General features: G+C 39.7%; 1 long non-coding RNA gene across 3 annotated transcripts; it reads right to left on the bottom strand.

The window, feature by feature from the left end:
• Positions 1–918: 918 nt before the first annotated feature.
• On the bottom strand, positions 919–8,192 carry LOC124703376. Of its 3 annotated transcripts, XR_007003084.1 has the most exons (9): positions 8,106–8,192; positions 4,828–4,976; positions 4,629–4,724; positions 4,206–4,330; positions 3,960–4,017; positions 3,660–3,878; positions 2,902–3,215; positions 1,774–1,872; positions 919–1,380 (listed from the first exon to the last, which is right to left on the bottom strand). It is a non-coding gene; the product is annotated as an uncharacterized LOC124703376 (long non-coding RNA). The 3 variants fall into 3 exon arrangements; XR_007003083.1 differs by lacking the exon at positions 8,106–8,192 and having other exon boundaries at positions 2,881–3,215; positions 4,828–5,112; XR_007003082.1 differs by lacking the exon at positions 8,106–8,192 and having other exon boundaries at positions 4,828–5,112.
• Positions 8,193–9,358: the final 1,166 nt, after the last annotated feature.

The raw sequence follows: 9,358 nt of genomic DNA, 5'->3' as shown, positions 1-9,358 counted from the left end.
TTTCTCCTTATAATTTTACGGGTTTCATGGGAGGATATCAACTCAAGAAGGTCACGAAAGGTCTGTTATTCAAGATTGAAAGTTATCAATTCAAGATTGAAAGTTATCAGGATCTTACTAAGATTTTCCATCACTCGGAGATATATGAAGATTATCAAGATAATGAAGATTAGAATACAGCGTTGTCCAAGGGGAGTGTTAGGAATAAATTAGCTTTAGATTTAGGCTAATCAGGCAGTTAGCAGATTCCTTAGAATATTCTCTATAGCAGTTAGCATATTAGTGATTTGTCCAATCGTTGTGCAAAGCGAACGCGAACAGTTGTGTCCTTTGCCAAAAGACACCAACATGTAATAACCGATATTGTAAGCGACGATTCGGCTAGTATATAAACCTGACCAAAGTATCAATAAAGCAATCATTCACATCCATTCGTTCTCTCTCTATCTCTGTAAAGAGACAACAGGTGGCCTTTATAATTGATAGCGGCACAGAAATCCAACCCGCCAAGCCGAAGCATGCCATTGAATGCACTGCCGCAAGCAACCACGCAGGTTGTCCAAGCTTCGTGCACACCGTAAGAGCAAGTACAATAAATTTTAGTCAGCTGGCTATAAAAATTAAAAGAAGTATATTATTGCTTAGTTGGAAGAGAGAAAAGAGAATGAGAGTGAGCCAAGAGCCGGCTCTAGCATGTGCTCCTAGACACTTTGTGAGAGTGAAAAATGGTCCATGCATTGATAAAATACGACACTTTTATAGCTCACTATTATATATGTTGGCTTTAAGTTGGCTATAGATGACATGACACTTGATTTATAGTCAGCAGCTAGCTACACTTATAGTCAGCAGCTAGCTACACTATTGTAATTGCTCGTATTCACAGCCCAAATTACTATTCACTTTGCATCGAACCACTGGCCTAGGATCAGACCTATTTTTTATCCACGCGGGCACAAATAGATTCTTTTGATCCGTTTGCATGAGCTGACGCCCTAACACTTTCAAGCCAAGGAGATCATTTATTTGTTTTTGCTAGCAGCACACCGATACAGTCACGGGATGTCATCATCGTACTATTAACAACATTGCCAGTCATATTACCTTAAACATAACAGAGGTTTGGCTGATTCCTCAAAAGAAAATGCAACAAGAAGTCATCCCAGATTAAACAAAGTCATCACCGAAGCAGCATGGGTGACCAGGCAATCATCAGGGAGGAAGCTCTGCCTAGACGAGCCGCACAAGCAGAGCGTGTTGCCCAAGCGATACTCCAGGATAGCTATGCCATATTTTGAAAGCCTCTGGTCAAGGTATCAACTTCTATCCACCACTTTGCGATTCACCCAAACTTTTGGTTTTTCAACAAGATGAGTGCCACTGCATGGTAGGCTTCAGGTTAGTTCTCACGTCGCAGCTCACCTACCATTACCACAGCAAGAGTAGAAGCCAAGTATGTTTCTATTTCAGAGTTATGCACATGTATAATTATCAAACACTAGTGAAAATGGATCTTTCATTTCTTTCACATGTCATTACAAATGAGAACACATGTTCAAAAGATAGAAAGATAAAAGAGGATTAAAGATAAAGTTTTTGCCCTGTTTCACAAAAAAATAGAAAAAGGAAAACAATTACCTTCTAACTGGTAAAAATAGTATAACTAATCACAATCTGGTTGCGAAGACCAAAGATGAGAAAGCACTATGGTTTGTCGACAAATTATGCTAGGCAGGAAGCAATTTTCTAGCAAAGATGGAGCTCGTCCTATACCTTGCTGGATCATTAAGATCCCATCATGTTCCTCTGTAATGTAGTCTCAGTTTCAATGGAATACCGTACGAAAATTTACAGTGGAGAAGGAAGCCAACCCTGCGAGGCAGAGATGTATACACAGTAAGAAATAAATAAAGTACCACAGAGGCCTTTGTAGCATTTCACATTTTTTTAGGAAAGCTTATCTGAGCAGTCTGAAGTAACATATGGTGCATTTTGTGCTCGGCAATAGCACTACCTTAATGCAATCTGTTACATATAGGCATACTCAAACAGTACGTACTCTATATGTATGAAATGGAAAATCCTTAAATTCCCCTGAACAATTACTGATTATGAAGAACATCAGCTATAAAGGTCATTCGAAAATTCAATTCCAATAAATCTGGTAATAACTTCTGTGTATAAATAGACCATAATCTTAAGCACTTCAATACACACAAAAAAAGACAGATCAACTACCTTGCTGATCCATAACATATACATAGCAACCGCAGTTCAAATGTTTTGAACAGGTGGGCATTGGCAATAAATTATGTGAGAAAATTATCTGGTTCATAAGCATTTAGTGGGGGTTCCGTGATGTATTCAACGGACCTGAGAATACAAATTTTGAAGCTATGATGAAAGGAATTGATTTAGTTCACATTGTTTAACTAAGCACTGTAAAAGTACCACCATTATTAGAGAAATGAAGAGAAACTATGAAGGGCTGGTGTCACATGCAGATCATTGTGCTGCATATGCATTTAGAAAGGATTTTCCGTTGCAAAAAGCTTTTGGTTTTTGTAAAGAACCAATTAATCAAGCAATTGGGCATGTATACTAAAATAAATCAAAGAAAATTGTATCACTCAGCATGTTTAAGGATTTGTTTTCTCTTGACAGGAAACATAAGATTTACAGGCTGGTATTACAACAAATAAAGATGATGAGTATGTCCATTCAAATTTAACTACTATACAACCACACAAAAAAAAAAAAATCAACGAGAGCTTTGCATGCCTAGCTGTTCATATGGTGATGACAGTATAATTAAAAATAGAACTAATAAGTAATCAGTGCCATTCCAGACACGAGTTAGAAGCTTTGTTCATAGAGGACCTGTTGTTAAATAAGAAGTACCTTGCTAGCTTTACAGGAGTCCAATGGCACTCTGGCTACAGACCCGCCAAAGTAATGTTGGCAAGAATACTTCCTTTCCAGCCCAGCGAGAGCAAATGTGATAATTCTGCCATTGGAGGCAGCTGCCAGGGTGGGAAAGAAGGCGACACTACCTAGAGAGATTAACGGTAGCGGTGCAGAGGAGGCCAAAGGTCTAGGAGAATTCTGCCATGAACTGAACTGCACTGCTCCAATGGTCGGGCAGGTGCGCCGCGCTCCTGACTGCTATCCGGGAGCCCTCCTGAAGGCGAAGGCCTTGATGGGGAACCGAGCACCTGAAAAATACAATCCATCACGCTACTTAGCTGAGTCTGAACCTTAAAAATACCACGACACAAAAAGTGTACATAAATCAGCAATCACTAATCTGCATCTCAAGGAGGGACGATACATCATACATGCAAACAATTAAAGTGTAACCTCACAAATGTATAGTGGACCATAAATTAGATGCTACAAACTTTTTTGCTGTTAATACAGAACAGTCCTCGAATGTCTACATAGTGAATTCGTAAGGTATTGCTTAGTGCAAAGTTTCCATGAGGGATCAATAAAATTCGAGCTTGAAACAACCATCAATGTAAAAAAGGACATCACTATCTGAGACGACAATTGGTATCATCGGTCAAATACAGATATGCATATTTTCTCGTGATAGGCTACCAACAGGCAAAAACACAATTTTGCATTAGAAATAACACATCATGAGACCATCTTACCTTAGTTCTCCATTGCTCGACAATGGTGCAGGCGAGCACAGTGGCGGAGCACAGTGCAATAGCTGCCCGAAGCGACAGTCTTATACTGCTTCTGCTCCCACACGGCCACGTCTTCCTTGCACTGCTTCTACTCCTACACTTTTGTATCTTCCAAGCCACCGGCACCGAACACACAGGCTGACCTTGGGCTGTTACACCTGATGATCGTAAGGAGGAGGCCTGCGAGGGCGAGGAAAGTGGAGGTGTGTGGGCCAGCTGAATATTTTTTGATAGCATAGGTAAGAAAAGTAAATGATATACCACAATTTTTGGATAATTTTGAGAAGCATCTCCAGAGATGAGAGCATGTGCCTTCAGCCTGCAATATATGAGAGAAGCTGAGGACATGTTACCTAGGAAATTCATGCCAAGCAGCTGCATATGAGGGAATTCACAAACATAACATATATATGCAACAACTTTTTTGTGAACAGAGCTACAACCCCTTTGAAAAAACGCATAAACCAAGCTGCAATTAGCAACAAGTCAGGGCACAAATACAATTACCTCACTGGTTAATGTTCCTTTGATCTGTCTGTGCGAAAAGTCCCTTTCTCTGAAGAACACGTATTACTTAGGAGCACACTGGTTAGCAGAGTGTATACCATACCCATTCTTCATAGACAACGAAGCTGGAAATATCAAAAATTAAAAGCTAAATGCCTGCATCACAGAATCTTAAGGAAAACATATCTATAGGACAACTTTTGCCCCAGCAAAAATATTAGTGAAACATAACACAAAAGGATAGCAGAACAATGGTACTTCGCAGTCATATATAAATTAGTTCACCACATATAAATACCTAGAAAGAAAATTAAGTGTGCCCCGGAACATAATAAGGATACAAAAACATGCAGGTTAGTGATATCTTGGCAGGAAAATTTATTTCAACGAAGTTTGGAATGTTTACTCCATCTTTGAACATACCATCTGTAGGCCTCTTCCGTAAGAACATTTCAAGTACAACAATTCCAAAGCTATAGACATCGCTAGCAGTCAAAACATGACCACGTGTTGCACATTCTATAGTTCACATGCAAGAAATAATTGAATTCCAATGTTAGTATAAGGTGATGTTATTCTCAATTTGATGACAATGTTGCCAGAATATGAAAATTGGAAATACCTGGAGCAGCATATCCAATAGTTCCATTTATTGCAATCAAAGACCAAAATCTCCAACATGAGTTGTCATAGTATCATCCAAAAGAATATTGCTAGGCTTCATATGACAATGAACAATAGTTCCTTGGTTGTTATGTTGTAGATACGCATCTGCTACATCCAAAACAATGCTTAGCCTTTGAGCCACTGTAATGTGTATGAAGTCTAAAGAGCCCTCATGGTCTTGAGCTGAATTCAGTAATCTATGTAAGTCTCCTCGGGGCATGAACTCATACACTAGAGCTTTGAGATCATCCCATTAGAATGGATGCTTGAGCATGCTGTTAGTATGGGGAGTAGATTTCGATGCCATACATTTCTTAAGGCATGACATTCTGCAATAACCAGTTTTTCACCTTATCTCTAGGTTGAAGACTTTTATGGCAACATCATTTCCATTTTGAAGACTTTTCCTTAATGACGGTACCGAACCCCTATGTTTATTTTTTGTTCATTTGATGTGGCAGGCTGGCAGCTATTTATGTTTTTCTAATTTCTCAGGGTTTTGTGAATGTTATTTGTGGGGGACCTCCATGCCAAGGCACAAGTGGACTAAACAGACACAGAAACCGCAATGATCCACCAAAAGACAAAAGAAATGGACAACTAATTGTCTTTATGGACATTGTGAACTATTTGAGACCCAAATATGTTCTTATGGAGAATGTTGTTGACCTTTTGAAATTTGTTGTGGATTTCTAGGAGCTATGCATTAAGTCATCTTGTGGCCATGAGTTAACAAACAGGACTTGCTTATGGTTGGAGGAGTTATGGGCTACCACAATTTAGGATTTGTGCATTTCATGGCAAAAAAATGCAAGAATCCTAAATTACGGTAGCCCATAAGATCATGCAACCATAGGCACAAGCCTTGTTTGGTAACTCATGGCCACAAAGAGACTCAACGCATAGCTTCCAAAAAAGTCCACCAAAAAATTTCGGAAGGTCACCAACATTTTCCATGAGAACATAATTAGGTCTCAAATACTTCACAATAACCATAAAGAGAATTAGTTGTCTCCTTTCATCCTTCAGCGGATCATTGCGGTTTCTAGCGGATCATTGCGGTTTCTACATCTGTTTAATCCACTTACACTTTAGCATGGAGGACACCACAAAGAACATAAACAGAGCCCTTAGAAATTAGAAACTTTCGAATATTTTTTACGAAATGATGGCGAAGGCATAGTTTCCTTTCGTTGGGACCTCTCCGTCAAAGATGGTTAAATGAAAATTTTAGATATTATAGGTTGCCAAAAGACACTGGAATTGTGCAGTAATGTTATTATGAGAAAGGCTGTGAATTCTGAGGCTACTTATTTTGCTAAATGTAGTGGGGATGCTTCCAATGAACACTGCTGGTCACGATGCTTGACGAAGCATAGATGTCCAAGCGATTCTGACCTGCGCATCTATATGCCCTAGTGCGGCGGCAGTAATCGATCGACTGGAACACCATGGGCGGGATATAAAAGGTATTTGCTAGAGCTGTCAATGCATATTGATAGATCAAGCTCGGTCAAGTCTATTCCGTGAGGTACTATGACTGGGGTGACCATGTACATAATGCTATTGGGCTAATTTGTTTGGGCTTGGGCCATTTTTCACATAGATCACTTTAACATTATACCTACCTTTGCTAATGGCTGGATATTTGTTACGTTAAACCACAACTAGTAAGTTTGACACAAACCAGAAGAAGAGGCGTCTACTCCATTCTCTCGCTAAGGCATTGATTGAAAAGTGCATTTCAGATTGATAAACTCAGAGTTGGGCTGTTTCTTGTCTGAAAATCAAAAGAAATCAGTGAGCTGGGATGATAACGCTTGTGTTGGAAGTCTGAAACAGAGAGAACGCTACTTGTACACAAACTTGGCCTTGTCTCAGCATTTTTGCTTAATTTATCCACTAAGAAATATCAAACACTTTATCGAGAACATGAAAATAAGGTGAAGATCCTGATCATTTCATAGCAAGTGTATGCATTTTTGCTTGAACATATATCACTTAATCATGGCAACATATGGTAGTTTGTTTGCTGCATATGGCCCCTCAGTTACTCAGATAAAAACAAACCTAACTCTAAAAAAAGATAAAAACAAACCTACTCAAACTGGATCCATGTTTATTACCCTTATAATAAAAATATATAATATGTAACAGAAACATGATAGTTTAGACTATCTAATCCAATGCAAGATCTCCTACATGATCTCAAATAAAGGATAGCATAGTATGACTCTCAACAGTTATCTCAATAATAACTGGACAGAAAAGGAATACACTACCTCTTGATAGGTAGTGTATAACTACAAATATCATATTCAGTGCTTCGTGAAAGCTGGTGTTTACCAGGGAGTACAACACTTGCGAATTTCCACTTCAAACTCTGAACACTCACAAGTCATATTCCAACTTTGAACTTTACTACTGGTCCTGTGCCATATCTCACTATATTTCTCTTTGTTCTCACTCTATACTGAGCTATCCAGTGACATGGGTGTGACATAATGAACACATGGCCTTCACACCGGTAAAAAAAATACACTTGTGAAACAACCTGTCAAGTGGACAGTTTTTGATTGTTAACTTGGACAGTTTTGGAGTGAGTTGAGGGTTGAGAAGTGGACCATTTTCTATTTCCTAATAATTAACTATACACTTGAACACCAAAAGACAAGGTTCAACTAATTGAACAAACGCTAAATAGGATCTTGTATAAGGCTAACACAATCTCAACAAACAGAGTAGTAGAGAACAGCAGCAACAAAAAATAACTGTTAAGAATTGCAAGAAACTCACTGACATTGCAGTATATCCCAAAGTTTTTATCACGTTGGTTGGTTGAACTTGTTCTGTATACTCTCACGTTAACATGTCAGGTAGCCTAGAACAGCCTAAGAACTTATTTTGAAACACACGTTTGATGTAAATGCCAGGCCAAGTATCTCTACACCCCAGTGTTCACATGACCTGCTCCATGTTGCGAATAATTGAATTTCGGGAATGACAGAAAAATATTAACCAACCCAAAACTGTTACCCAAGTTGCAGAGGTGCAAGAAGCAAGATGCCTCAGCACTTTCGTCAAACAATCAACATACTGATCGTATCAAGGCTCTAGAATGCAGCAAATATTAACCCGTGACGCGGGTGGCGTTGCCCCTCAGCACGCCAAGAAACAATGAAAATCTACATTAAGTAATAAACCAAAAATCTGGATAATGGAGATGAGCAAAACCTAGAGGCGCTCCCATAGATCTTGAGTTGGAGGGCGATGGCGGCCGCCGCCGCGGGAGGAGTCTGCTGTCCGGACCCCGGACTCCGGCGACGGTAGCGGTGCTTGCGTCCGAGTGGGGGTGTCCAGGCTGACGCGTGCACGCGGTGGAGGAAAGTGGTGGTGGAAGGGACTGGGGAGGCGGCGCTAGATGCAGGCGTTGTAGAACGGGGAGTTTAGGGGAAACGACGTTTCGGGGTTTATATTAGGTTCAAGGGCAATTAGGGTTAGGGTATAATAATAGGATATGGTCAAATAAAATATGCATTAACGCCCTCTCAGTCGTCGGATGCAAAGAAGTTATTACGGAGTATTAAGGAATAATAGCTGACCCGTTGATCCCTTCCCCTTCCTATCGCGAAATATAAAGAGAAGGGAATATGGAAAACTCGGACTTCACCTAGGGCCATTTTTTCGCGTACGAAATGAATATTGATCTGGATGTGCTTGGTTTATCGATATTTACGCCGTGAAGCCTATAAGCAAAACAAAACAATTAAAGAGCCGAAGAAACAAGTAAATATAGAGGCAGAACAAAGCACACAAAAATGCAAACAAAAAAGGCAGAGATATGCAAATATGGAGCCAGAGCAAAAGAAGGCTCGAATAGAACAAATCATCGCCAGAAAGGAATTGAAGCGCAGTACACCATGCAAAGAATCGATTGCGATGGTGAACCCAGCATATATCCCAACAGAAGAGGAAGTTCGTGCATCTACCTTGAATGTGCTACAAAGAAAGTCTGTGACGCCAGGAGAAGGACAAACATTGCTACATCGTCGAAATGAAGTGTTCTCGGCAAAAAAGAGGAAAACTGTTTCGGTATCATCACAAGAAGACGCATCCGTGATGAACAGCTACAACGATGGCACAGAACCACCAAACCAGCCACAAGTAAAGATTAACGGTAATACTTTAAATCTCATACAGTACCGAGACATTCCAAGAACAATATACGGTATGTACAACTAACAAACTTTCATGGACAGGCATTTACTATCCATTGTGTCCAACCAATAAAGATGGAGATGCGCCAACACAACCATTCAGCACTGATGATGAACATGGTAAGGCTATCGATCTCATAATATCAATGATGAAAAAGGGCAACGGTGAAATACAAACTATAAAGCAGCCAGAAGAAACAATTAACGGTAAATACTCTTATGTTTTTATAATACTCATACAAACCCAAAACAATATACAGTATGAAGTAT

This window comes from Lolium rigidum, chromosome 3, assembly GCF_022539505.1.
Source record: "Lolium rigidum isolate FL_2022 chromosome 3, APGP_CSIRO_Lrig_0.1, whole genome shotgun sequence".
Lineage (NCBI taxonomy): Eukaryota > Viridiplantae > Streptophyta > Magnoliopsida > Poales > Poaceae > Lolium > Lolium rigidum.
Note: the sequence above shows the minus strand (reverse complement) of the source record. Positions and strands in the feature narration are given on the sequence as shown.